This window comes from Neopelma chrysocephalum, unplaced genomic scaffold (assembly GCF_003984885.1).
Source record: "Neopelma chrysocephalum unplaced genomic scaffold, ASM398488v2 Primary Assembly neopelma1_68, whole genome shotgun sequence".
Lineage (NCBI taxonomy): Eukaryota > Metazoa > Chordata > Aves > Passeriformes > Pipridae > Neopelma > Neopelma chrysocephalum.
In genome coordinates this window covers 7,464,007-7,477,128 of record NW_020897727.1, presented here as the reverse complement: position 1 = coordinate 7,477,128, position 13,122 = coordinate 7,464,007, and the positions used below count along the sequence as shown (strand labels likewise).

The window sequence follows — 13,122 nt, the reverse complement described above, 5'->3', positions numbered from 1 at the left end:
TTTATTTTTTTTTTCATCTTGTGGTCCACATTACTCATGGACTGCAAATGATTCCCAAGAAAGCCACAATCAGTGGATTCTCCCTGTCTGTGCAAACAAGACTGGGTCCGACCTGCCGTGGGATCATTGTTAGCAACCCATTTTTGGCTGGAGCTGAGCTGTGAAGCCAATTCACACACCCAGGGCCACCCCTCATGAGGTCTGTGTTCCAAAGGACCAGCAGGGCTCCCACAGTCACTGCCCACGGCTGGGGCAGCCAGTCCTGGTCAGTGAATCAGGATGTCCTTGACCACCCTGCTCTCTGCCACACCAGCAGAAGGGGATGATGCTTTTGAAACAACATGGGGCATAAAATAATAAAAGCATAGATAGGAAGTCATTAGAGAGAGTCCAAAGCAGGGCAACGAAGACAGTGAAGGGCCTTGAGGGGAAGCCATGTGAGGAGCAGTAGAGGGCACTTGGTCTGTTCAGCCTGGAGCAGACTGAGGGGAGACCTCATTGCAGTTATGACTTCCTTGTGACGGGAAGAGGAGGGGCTGGAATTGATCTCTTCTCTGCGGGGACCAGTGACAGGATTCCAGGGAATGGCCTGAAGTTGTGTCAGGGCAGGGTTAGGTTGGATCTCAGGAAAAAGTTCTTCCCCCAGAGGGTGGTTGGGCACTGAACAGGCTCCCCAGGGCAGTGGGCACAGCACCAAGGCTGACAGAGCTCAAGAAGCATTTGGATAATACTCTGGGGCACATGGTGGGACTCTTGGTGATGGTCCTGTGCAGGGCCAGGAGCTGGACTCGATGATCCTTATGTGCCCCTTCCATCTCAGCATATTCTGTGATATTGTGTGATTCTGTAATTAGTGGCAGGCAGTGGGGTCCTAATGGGCCACAGCAGCATCATGGGGGCTCAGCACCTCTCGTGGTGCTGAGCTGCTCAGACGTGGCAGACACAGGGCGATGGAAAAGGCTCCTCACACAGCCATGGGCAGAGTGCCACTGCAGCCCTGGGTTATCTGGTTTCCAGGCTGAAACATCATGACCTCAGCTCCATTCCCTGCAGTCTCAACCCAGCAATGCTAATTTAACACCAGCATCCTGGTTGGCAAAGCTAGCAGGGAGGCCACAAACAAAAGTCCTCCTCCTCTCATGGGTCTTCTTCAATGGGATGTGAGTCGCCCAGAGGGCTGGGAGACGGGTGGAGGAGGCAGGGAAAGGTGTCACTGGGAACAATCATCGTTTGTGCTACCTGCCCCTGGACACAGTGGGACTTTGTTCCTCCACCAGCTTGCACCAACACAGGAGTCCCTCCTCCACACGCATCCCTTTGCCAAACAGTAGGACTGAAGGAATCAGCCTGTACCACCAGAAGCGCCTGGAAAGGTGGCAGGTTTTAGCCCTTCATAATCACGTTGGAAGGAGGAATTAATTTTAAGTTATCACAAAAGGTGACAGAGTTGTCTTGCTTATGAACTGCTGCTGATTCTGTGTGTACTGATCTGTCGAGGAGAAAAGAGCCAGAAGCCTTTATTGGCTTCGCTGTGCCGAGAGAAAGTGTCTGCCCTCTTCCACAAGATAAGTTCAGCCTTGTTTATTTTCATTTTAGCTGTTCAGAAAGCTCTGTTGTGTGCCTTGTACCAGACAATATCACTGTGCCTTTAAAAAGGAAAGGAAGTGTGGTCCTGGCAAACATAACTGGAGCAATAAAATATAAATCTTTCTAATTGTTGTGGAGACAGAAAGCAAAACAAACTGTACTTAAGTACATTGTAAGAAAATGTCAGAGATTTGAGGGAATGGTCATTAGCATACGAAATCATTTATCTCCCATGAGTAAGTGAGTTGGACGGAGACCAACCCATTTAATTTTCAGTATTTTTCCCTTTGGGATTTCTTGGAATGTCAAAACTACTATTTTTTCCTCCAGGAAAGAAGATTGACTTCAAGGCTGATGTTCAGAGACCACAGAAACAAGTTGAACACAGTGTCAGCTCCCCCAGTCACCCCCTGCACACGTGTGTAGACGAGTCCCCTGCTATGGGTGAGGGTGCCCGTGTGCCCAAAGCTCTTGAGCAGATGCCCCATCTGAGGCGTTAGACCCCATACAACATTCATGTGTGTTTCCTGTCACTGCCATCCAGCTCCTGAATCATCACCCCCACCCATGAGGGTGTCCCCAGGATGTTAAATTTGCTGAAATGAAAATTATGGCTTCCTGTAGGTCTGCAATCCCCACAGCCACTGCAGAAAACCACCCCAAGAGCAGCAGAGTCATTTTAGAGTCACCTCAAACCACCCACTGTCTAACTGGTCCAGCTGGTGGCTTCCCTGACAGGAAACTTGCCTGGAAGACACTTTCACAGACAGTTGCATCTTTGCTGTGCCTGACACTGTCACTTCACCAACACCACGTCTCCTTTCTTTCTTTATTTGAAATCTAAATTATGGAGGGAGAAAACTATTGGGGAAAAATGTGACAGGAAGCATCTCCATACAGGTGATGGGTGAGGAGCCCCAGGACCCTTCAGCCCCCCCCCCAATGTTCCCTCTCCCAGGAGAACCCAGGGATGGGGATGAATTGAGGCTGATGGGGAGTCCCATGACTCCACACTTGGTTACACAGCTGCTGAGCTGAAATGCATGAAGTTATTTGAGACAGTTACGGAAACATTTGGGTACCCTGAACTTCTCCCTGCTGGATTCTTGTCCCAGATGGGAAGAAAATGAAGTTCAGATCTTCTGGGATTAATATAATCAGAGAATCTGAGGGGAAAACTCGTGAGATGTTTTCCTCCTTCCTTTGATGAGGGGGGTGTCTCCAAGGTTAATGAACTGCATCCCTCACAGTAGGCAAAATGATACCACACATGTTTCAGAGCAGAGCGAGCTTGGAGGTACCATGGAAAAGGTTTATTCCTTTAATTATAGAACAGGAAAATTGTGTTTTACCTTCCTGGCAAGGCCGTTTCTAGCGAGAAAGTACTGAACAGTACCAAATGCAAATATCTTGCTTTTTTTTCCTTTTTAATAAGGTGGTCGAAAGGTCTAAGGGGAAGCAGGGATTTTGGAAGTATGCACAAAGTCAACAGTGCAGTTAGCAATGGGATAGTAAGATTTCACAGCTCTGCTTTGATCAGTATTTCAGAAAAGTGAAGCCATAGTACAGAACGTCCTCTGAACTGAAACCAAGGCAGGCTTTGTCTTTTATCTCAAATATCAGCTAAGAAAATTAAAATGATATGAAAATGCTGAACTCATTACATTTTACTCGCGGTTTTACAAAAGTGCTCCAGTAAGGGCATATGGTTTCTTAACGAAGGTAAAAATTTCTGGGGCACTCTAAATGCTTTGTAGTGTCTATATGTGAGCCAAAGAAGTCATTGTCTCCCCCAAATCCTTTACAATATGAGGCTGAAGTCACTTACTGTTGGTTTTAGGAGCATAGGGGTGGTTTCACTTTCTTTTCAGAAGACTTTGACAGGCCTAGCCACTAAAATGTCAAGAAGGAAGGGAATGATTGATTTTGCTTTTCAGCCTAATTAATTATTTTCACCTTCCTCACACTCTTTTTAGTCCTCCTTCATTATTTTGTTTTGGTGCAAAAGTCCTTGTGATGTTTGTTTGAACTCACATACAAGCAAAAGAAAAATGCCCATCCATAATTTGAAGCAGATGGAGCTTCAACATCCAGAGCTTGGGTTGTACCTGGAGGTTGTGTCATGGACACAAGAAAGAAATTAATTACAAATGGATTTAGTGACATCTGTGGCTTTGGTGACTTCAGTGGATCTAGATCAGGCCTAAAGTTGTATAATAAATACCCATTTTAATCCTGAACACCAAAATTATATCCAACACCTGTATTTTCATGGCTAAGCAGAGAAAGCCCTGAGGGAAAGAGAACCTAAGCAAGAAAAAAAGAACTTTTACTAACAATTTTCTACCTATTACCTTTTTTCTCAAGCATTTTATTCTGCTATTAACAAATAATAAATTAGAGCTCAGGATTTCACCTTATTGCTCCCAAGATTTCATGTGATTTCAGACAATAAAAACTCCTACCAAGCGTCGTCTTATCCAAATACCTGCAGTGCCACACAGTGAAGGGACAAACCCCATCCTCACCTCGATGGAGAGGACCTCAGCCTGAGTTATGGTGCTGATCCTGATCCAAACCACTTCGATGTAATGGGAGATCAGAGGGAGCTGGAGGTCGGGACCTATTTGTGTAATTATCCCATGTCTGTTGTTCTTAGCAAAACCACAAGACCTTGCTGGAGCAGCCTCACCCAGGATGATTCTGGCCTACAGGGATAACACAGCAGAGCGAGGAGCTGTGAAATTTTGTTTTCTTTAAAACAAGCAGAGTCTTCTAAATCTTTTCTGAATTTCCCTCTCGCCGTCACGGTGGGGTTTGTTACGAAGTGATCTGCAATTAACAAGTGACAAAAGCAAAACCATTCTGCAGGTTGTTAAACCTGTCTGTGAGCGGTGGGGAAGATCAGAACCACCTCCAACAATGGCTCAAAGTTAAGGAAATATGTGCTCCTTGGCACAATTTGGTTTCTAGTCTTTAAATTTTATCAATGGGTCTGCACATCAGCACCAGCCTAAACAATTACACTGGGGGGAAAAAAGAATGAGATGGAGGCAAACCAAATTTTGCTGTACCAAGGATGAGGGACACATGACAGTGAACAGCTTTTTCCACATCACAGAGAAGAAACAAGGGAAATTGTGGTGGGATTGGGGTGGGATGACAATACCAGAGACTCAGAAAAGGAGGCAAGTTTCATGCATCCCAAACCCTCCCTTGACAGCAGTGCCATCATCACCCTTGGTTCCCCAGGCTGCTCTGCTGTCACCATCAACCATTTTACTTTGGATTTCACCAGAGCTAATGTCCAGGGAATGATGATTTCTATCTGACAACAGCACATTTTTCAGGAATTAAAGTTCTATGCTGCTAAGTGGAACTGTTCACACCAGAAATGACCCACATTCTTCCAGCTGAGGAACATAAATGGATCCACTGTGCTTATCCATCTGCAGTCAGGGTGCTCAGCAAAATACCTGAAAAAGCATTTCACACACCGTGTTGATCAAATGCCCTTTGAGAGCAGAGTGATTGGCCTGGCCATGATCCTGAACAGAAAAAGAGATTAAAATTATCCTCTAAATAGAGCAATTGCCAGCTATTCTCTGGTCTCCAGCTATGATGCATCCCCATGGAGAGGAGCAGGAAGAGGAAGGCAGGTACAGGACAGGGCAGCAGCAATTTCAGAGCTAGTTTGCTCTTTGCTTCCCAGTGCTGCTCTGGGATGCAGCTCCAGGTCCTGATCTGTCCTCCCCTGTACCATCCCCAGCTCTCCCAGCCAAAGTGAGCTGTGGTTGCGCTCATAATTTGCCCATGTCTTTCCTAGCATGGATTTTTCCAACAGCTGTTAATTGACTTAAGGCCTTACTTCTAACTCCAAACCAAATCCTGAGGCACTCCAGGGAGGTTGTCCACTCCCTGCTCAAGGAGTGCAACCACCAAACCTGGGAACAAAAAACACGTCAGTGTTTATTTGGGATGCTCTGGTTGCTGGTGACTAACCTTGCTAAGCCTTTGGCCCCGGGATGCGGCTTGGCTTGGGTTTGGCTTTTTGCAAGCTGGCAGGTGACACTGCACCACTGAAATCCCTTTTCCCACTCCGGGAGCTTTTTGTGCTGAGACACACCACCATCCCAGTGGCTGGATGCTGGGTCAGCAGGGAAAGGCAGCAGTTCCCAGCCCTTGACAGCTCCATGTCTTGCCAGTGTAAGCTCCACACTGTGCATTTCCAGATGCCCCTTGGGACATGAGGCTTCAGGGATCTCTCTTCATTTTCAGCCACTAAATACTTTTCTTTTAAAAAACTAAAAGAAAATCAACCTTCTAAACATTACTAGATACTAGTGTGCATAGATGTAGATGTATTTTTACCTGAGTACAAAAGAATTTGCCAGAACTTTCCAGAAAGCTACTGGGCTTTATACTTTTGGAAGGTGCCCTATCCTCGGTAGGCAAGTGATCAATGAGATCAGGCAGCACTAAGGAACCATGTCATTTATCCAAGTATTAGTCCAGTTGTGCATTGTTGTGCTCCTCCATGGTATAAATCCATCTGTTAGTTCCCCATTCACAAGAGTTTATTTTGGGCTTTTTTTCTCTGGTCCAAACTCTTGAAAATTTATTTCACTGTAATCAGTTTTGGCAGGAAAAAAAAATAAGGAGGGGAAGAAAGGAAAAAGAAGAGGAGGGAAATTCCCATGCAACAAAAACTCTATGACAGCAGAATTCAGATAAACATATAATAATAAAGAAAAATGCCTCCTTTGATTTTTGTTGGGTGCCATGGCTTTCCTGGCTTGGCTAAATTAGCTGAGAGCGAGAGTCCCCATGCAGTCCCATCCCTGTTCCAACCCGTACAAACAGAGGAAGTGGTTTCCTGGGAACAAAACCCACATGAAAGTTTTGCTGATGGTGCTTCACTTCCTGCCATTTCCTCCTCTCTTCACATTTCACACATAAACCCACAGGCAGGACAGAGCACCTGGTGCCTGGGTCAGATTTGTTATCTCATGTGAAAGAAGAGGGCACAGCTTACCATCTGTGCTGAGCAAGACAAGTCCCAGCACAGCTCAGTTCAATGTCTCATGAAATGGCAGAGGTCACGTCAGACTTGTTTTCAATGGACTCCATCCATAACTGGTGGGACAGGAAGAGTAAAAACGGCTTTCTCCCCTCCATCAACTCTGATACATCTTTGCTGTGGTGCCATGGTTATGAGGTCCTCAGGTCACAGAGACACTGTGTGTGCCCTCATTTCAAGTGATGCTCTTGCTGTGGTTACTTCAGGTTAAGAATTAAAAGATGACCAAATCCAGTTCAAAGGGGTTGAATTTAAAAACACCTTTAGAGCAACCAAGTATCTGCAGTGTTCCGGTCATTTCTGGTCTTGCCTGGCTGCAAGCAAAGGTCACACAGGTCCAAGGGATGATGACATGTTATCAGTCACCTGACCTACCCAATTTTTGCTGTGTAAGAAAATGTATCAAAGAATCATGGAATGGTTTGGAAGAGACCTTAGAGCTCATGTCCTTCCACCCCCTGCCATGGGCAGGGACATCTTCCACTAGACCAGTTGCCCCAAGCCCTGTCCAACCTGGCCTTGGACACTTCCAGGGATGGGGCAGCCACAGCTTCTCTGGGCAACCTCTCCATCCTCACAAGGAAGGATTTCTTCCTAGTATCCAATCTTGCCTCTCTCAGCTTAAAGCCATTTTTTTTTAATACTTAAGACTGTAGAAGGATTAAAGCCTAGTTGTTTCCAGAAGCACATTTCCCAAGTCATGGCAAAGATTAAAAGACTTTAATGGGTCAAAAGACCCTTCTCTGGGGTCAAGACAGCATCCAAAATATTGAATGGACTGTTGTGAATGTGACATGAATCACACAGAGTAGAGAGCTGGCTGGTTTTTGAGAAATAGTGCTTAAATACCTTTAGTATAATTTAGTTAAGTTTAGTTAAGTGTTGTTAAGGAAGCCACAGGACATTTAACGAAGCAATGAAAATAGTCTGATAAGATTGGACAAAAATGTCAGGGAGCTCATAGTCAAAAAGGTTCCGTTTCTAAATCAAAGCAATAATGCCTTTCATTATAAAAACAAGATATTTTGTTCTTTTGTGAATGACTTCATGTTAAAATGTTGTAAGTCTACATTTTGCAGAACCATGAAGAACAACACAGGGAAAGGTTCTCTGCTGAACACCTCAAATGTTAATAAAGTGCAGGTCTTACAGTGGTTTATGTCTTGAAAATTAAGCCTTTAACATGTGTTTGAAGACTCAAACTTCAGCTGTTTCAGTTAATTAGAAAGCTTAAAAATTGCAGCTTAATGAATTCAGTGCTTGTTTATGTTAAACTGTCAAGGAGTTAAGCAATGAAAAAGTGCCATTTTGGGGAACATCTGATTGCAGCCCATGTGGAATTCCATATGTCAGAGAAGCTGGAAAGCATTTTATTGAACCATTGTCTAGAATGTGAATTAATCCCCTACTACTTCATAAAAGACTTCTTAGTAGGGTTGACAAAGGATTTATCATAATTATTGCTCTGGCCTGGATCATGATTATAAATGATACTCTGTGTGTATTTTGTTTATAAAATTCCCAGTTTGCAATTAAAGCAACCTGCAATTTGCTCTCTCCCTGCCTTCTCGTCAGCAGCTGATCTGAAAATCTACCATTTGTTTTCAAAATTAATACCTGTCAAACATTGCTTTTGCTCTACAGTGCCAGGAAAAGTGAAGAGGAAGAAATGTTTGAAAGATTTTAACAGAAAGGGATTGGTACAGAGCTGCTAGGGAATAAATGATGCTTCCTATTTGTAAGGACAAAAGCTGCAACCACTTTTCTGCGTGTAGCTGTTTCGTTGCTCTAGAGCCAAATCAAACACCCTTAATTATGTCAAGCACCAGCAGTTTGTTTGATTTTAATGAGATCACTTCTGAGGTTCCTGAACTTGGTTTTTCTCTAAATTATCACCAAGAGTGTTTTCCTGATTTTTTGGTGCAGGTGTGGGTGTCCCAGGCATGAAAGGGATGTGTTAAATTAACAGGGTTTCCTGTGCTCCTCCAGGAGGTGTTTGGGTGTGTTTCCAGCCAGGGAACAGAAGCAACATCGCAGGATTTACCTGACTGAGGTGTTGTGGTTGGTGACTATGGAGTGGTCATGCAGATATTTGAGGACAGGAGTGAGTGAGATCTGCTGTCCTGTGGGAACTGCTGAACACCAGCAGAGAAAAAGGCAACTTGGGCATAAATCAAGTGAATTGAGGATGCTGTGAGAAGAGTCTTACACCTTGGGTCTTACTGGGATCATCACCCCTAACAGAAATTTGACATTTATATAGCTGGGTTTGAAAATAAAGAGTCTCAACCCAGGATTATGGGTCCTCTGGGTCACAAGTGTAGATGTTCCTTCAAGATGCTCCAATAATAAATATGACCTAATTCAATCTGAGCACCTTGAGTCCTCCGTCTTTCCTCCTCTTTATTTCTATTGCCTGAGTGGTTTTTTTGCATCCCAAACATTTGACCAGGTCCTTTAGGATGCACAAGAGTCTGGATGAGGAGCTGGCTCATTTCAGATGGAACAGACCTGTGAATTTAATTTTACAACATTGTTGTTATCATCATTATTATCATTATTGTTATTATTAAATTAGTTTATCTGATAAATGTGAAAAACACTTGTTGAAGAGGATATTCCAACTCCATTGAAATACTTAATGGTAAAAGGACAGACCTGAGTGGGTCTGAAGAGAAATTTTTCATAAAATTTAACCTAAAGACACATTTTGAACACCAAGAAAATCCATTAAAGTCACGATTTCAAGTTCTTAACGGTGTACAATAGTTTAAAATCTTTCAAATCTATTTTTACTTCTTTGATGCTACCTCTAAGTCTGCAAGCAGAACCACAGCCACCTTGACTGCTGCAAGAATAAACAATTCTGCAGACATCATCCAGCCTACAAGTCACTTGTATCACTTGTGGTTTGTATAAAACCATGGTCCTTTCCTTTGGAAAATTAGTCTTAAACACTGTTGCAAACACCAGTTGTACTGGGTATGCCCAAAGTCAATAGATGGCCCATTAAACATGGTTACCGCCCATGCAAAAGCTTTTTCCCCTCCCAATAAATCAAATTCCCATTTTCCATTCACAAAATTTGTGTGTCTGTGTGTTGGTTTTGAAGTTGACTGCTTTGGATGGTGTTCAAACATCAATACATTTTTATCACAGGTTTTTGGAGAGGTTTTGTTTTTTTCATATGAAAGTTAAAAGCCTAATGGGATCGCTGCACGGAGACGGAATGGTTCCCGGGGAGGAAGTAATATATGATAAAAAGAAGGGTGTTTGATTTCAAAGCCTTCTAACAGAAAGTTTCAGAAAACCATGAATAGAAAACACTTACACTAATGCTGCCAGCCTACATTATGTATATCAAATAAAAATGAAAAAAAAAGGTTCTTTTTTTAGCTCTTGGGGGAAATTAAAATAACATACTTGTACAGGAGAATATGCAATCTAAGTGAAGGCTTTGTTTATATTTAATACAACACAGGGAAAGTATTTTTGAATTCATTGGAGCAAATCAAGCTGGACACATTTCAGTGCCCGGGACTGACCATTGCAATGATCCTTGTGCTGGCCTTTCTCCTGAGCTTGGCTTCGGTGCCCCCACACTGATTTCACTGATGGCCATCACCAGGGCATCAGACAAAACTCAGACATTAACTAACTCCCTTTTCATAATCTGAAATGTGTTTCATTTCTTCTCACTCCTTCGTTTTCTTGTTTGATGTGAAGTTTTCCAGAGTGTTTTTCCTTGGTTGGGTTCCTAATTTTTTTCCCTGGAGACAGGATTGCATCCATCATCCTGAGAACATTTCGTGTCAGTTCTCTGTCCCAGTTCCATAAATATGTGTGAGTTCATAAACCTATTTTCAAAAGGCTAAGTTTTCTCTGAAAAGAAGAAAATTTTTAACATATGATGGAAGTGATAAATAAGAGCTGTTTGTGTGTGTAATGTGAGGTTTGTGGAAGCTTTAGCCAGCTACTGGAACCCATGGAAATGTAAAATGGAGCTCTCAGTGTTGTTCCCGCTTGATGGCCCAGGCAGAAATACTTGGACCTTCTGGACATGAGAAAAAGAGTTATTCTCAGTGGAAATATCCCACAAGGAAAATCCACTTCTGCATTCAGCCCAGCAGAAATTTAGCAGACCTTGGCTCAAACTGTGATGTCACTTGCAGAGAAACTTTAAATATCATATATTTATTTTTTTTAATGTATTTATTTCTGGTTTTGCTTCTCAGACTTGCTTCTGAGCAAGTCTGGCTTAGCCAGTCCCATATTTGCAGCCAGGCAAAACCTCTCTGGGAGGTTTTCCTCCCCCAGGAAACACAGGATGCTCCGTTGTGCTGAGTCCAGGGAAGTGGTGGACTCACCATCCCTGGAAGGGCTCAGAAAATGCGTGGATATGGCACTTCAGGATGCGGGTTAATCCCATGGTGGTGGTGCTGGTGCTTGGTGATCTTGGAGGTCTTTTCCAGCCTTAATGATTTCATGTTCTCACTGTGCAGCATCAGCCACCACAGGCACAACCAGGCAGAAAGGAGGAAAGGGAAAATGTGACTGTGTTCCAGAAAGCAGGATTTATCCCTCATTATATTGGATGTGGCAGGACACTTATTTCAGTGCATCCCATATAAAAATGTGTTCACAAACATGTAGAATTAAAATATGTGCAGTTGCTTTTCTTCACCAGTTTTCTGCTAACAATGTTTGGCTGGTATTTATTTGTTTGAGTGTTTGAAGAGAGACTTTTATTCATGTGAATATAGGTATTCATCATGTAAATGAATGTATTTATTCTGTAAAGGCTCACTCTGTCTCTGCTACACTCATGCAGTTACTTGATAGGAATGTGACAAGAGGAAATTGAATATAAAGTCTACTGGACAGCCAATAAATCAGGCTTATATCTTTCTCTCTACCTCAGACAGGAAGGAACCCAGCTATTTTTAAATCTATGGTCCATATAACCAGCCAGAGCTGGTTCTTCTGTTAAAAAAGGGGGGAAAAAAAGAAAATAAAAGCTAAAAAGATTTTTAAAGTTCTAAAATTCATTTGACTTTTTTACCTGGCCATGTACCCCCGTGGGCACTGTCTCCCCTGCCCCAAGGTGCACAACATCACGACACAGCCAAAATATGCTCAAGGACCAATGTCAAATCCAACATAGGGCACATTCACCAGCCCCAACCAAGAGCTGGGTGAAAAATAGACCCATAAAAAACAGTTTTCAGAGCACTGCCAACACCAAGAGTGCTGGTCACGGTTGTGGAGCCACCCTGTCCAGATGTGGCAAATCCTCTGTGCCAAGTAGGCTGTGGCACAGGTCTTTTAAAGTCAAATTTCTCCAGCTTGGAGCATTTTGGAGGCAGCAGAGCCGGTTACATACACATGACCTCGCCAGGGCTGCCGGGTAGGAGTGATTCATTCCAAGCAATCCCCCAGTGTGAATCTTTGCTGATTAACATTTTCATTTGTCTTCCTTTAACAAGCAAGTTACTGCTGATGAGGAGATGAGGGATTCTTAAGTTTCCTAGAACTAAATTAACTATTCCTACTCGATTCGCTCTGGCTGAACTTACATTATATTGCCCTCAAGGCTGTTAATTTGAAAAATGCTCTTGGATTTTTTTTATTTTACTTTTTTTCAGTGTTCCTGATAGAGATCCAAGTGCTAATAAGGAGTTAAGTTACATTTCATGGTAAGATTTCTTAATTGCCAATGTTGGCTGAAACTTGAACAGTTCAGAGATTCTGTTGATTATGTCGGCCTGAATATTATTACATTGAAATCCCTGCAGGATAACTGTAGCTTTTGTTGTATCCATTGCATCATTTTCCTAATGTTGTTCAAACCCAGTACTATAATAATTTTGTGGATTGGAAGGAAATTAGCTGTGTCCATAGAGCTGTGCCTCTCGAGCAGGCACTGCACTGTGACTGTGTTAGAATCACAGACTGGTTCAGGTTGGAAGAGACCTTTAAACTCATCTTGTTCCAACTCCCTGTCATGGACAGGGACACCTTCCACTATCCCAGGTTGCTCCAAGCCCAACCCGGCCTCGAACACTTCCAGGAATGGGGCAGCCACAGCTTCTCTGGGCAACCTGTGCCAGGGCCTCATCACCCTCACAGGGAACAGTTTCCTCCCAACATCCCATCTAAACCTGCTGTTTTTCAGTTTAAAGCCATTCATCCTTGTTCTATCACTATGTGCCCTTGTGACAGGGTCAGGGGCCCTTTGGGGGGCTGGGAAATGGGTAATGCCATGTGTCCCTCAGCTTATTGACCTGCTACTTAAAATCACTCATTGTCCTTCACAGGACCCAGGTATTCTGCCTTGCATTTGTACAGAAAAACTTCAGCACCTGGTTTTAAGTGGACTCATTCCAGGTGTCCATCTCCCTCCTAGAGCACCCAGCTCCAACCTGAGCATCTTCACCAGACCACAGCAGTCTTCC

At 43.4% G+C, this 13,122-nt stretch overlaps 1 long non-coding RNA gene across 1 annotated transcript; it reads left to right on the top strand.

Moving 5' to 3' along the window:
- The first annotated feature begins 1,059 nt into the window (after positions 1–1,059).
- Positions 1,060–4,417, top strand: LOC113968574. Its single transcript, XR_003534566.1, has 3 exons — positions 1,060–1,160; positions 1,918–2,031; positions 4,247–4,417. It is a non-coding gene; the product is annotated as an uncharacterized LOC113968574 (long non-coding RNA).
- The last annotated feature ends 8,705 nt before the right edge of the window (positions 4,418–13,122 follow it).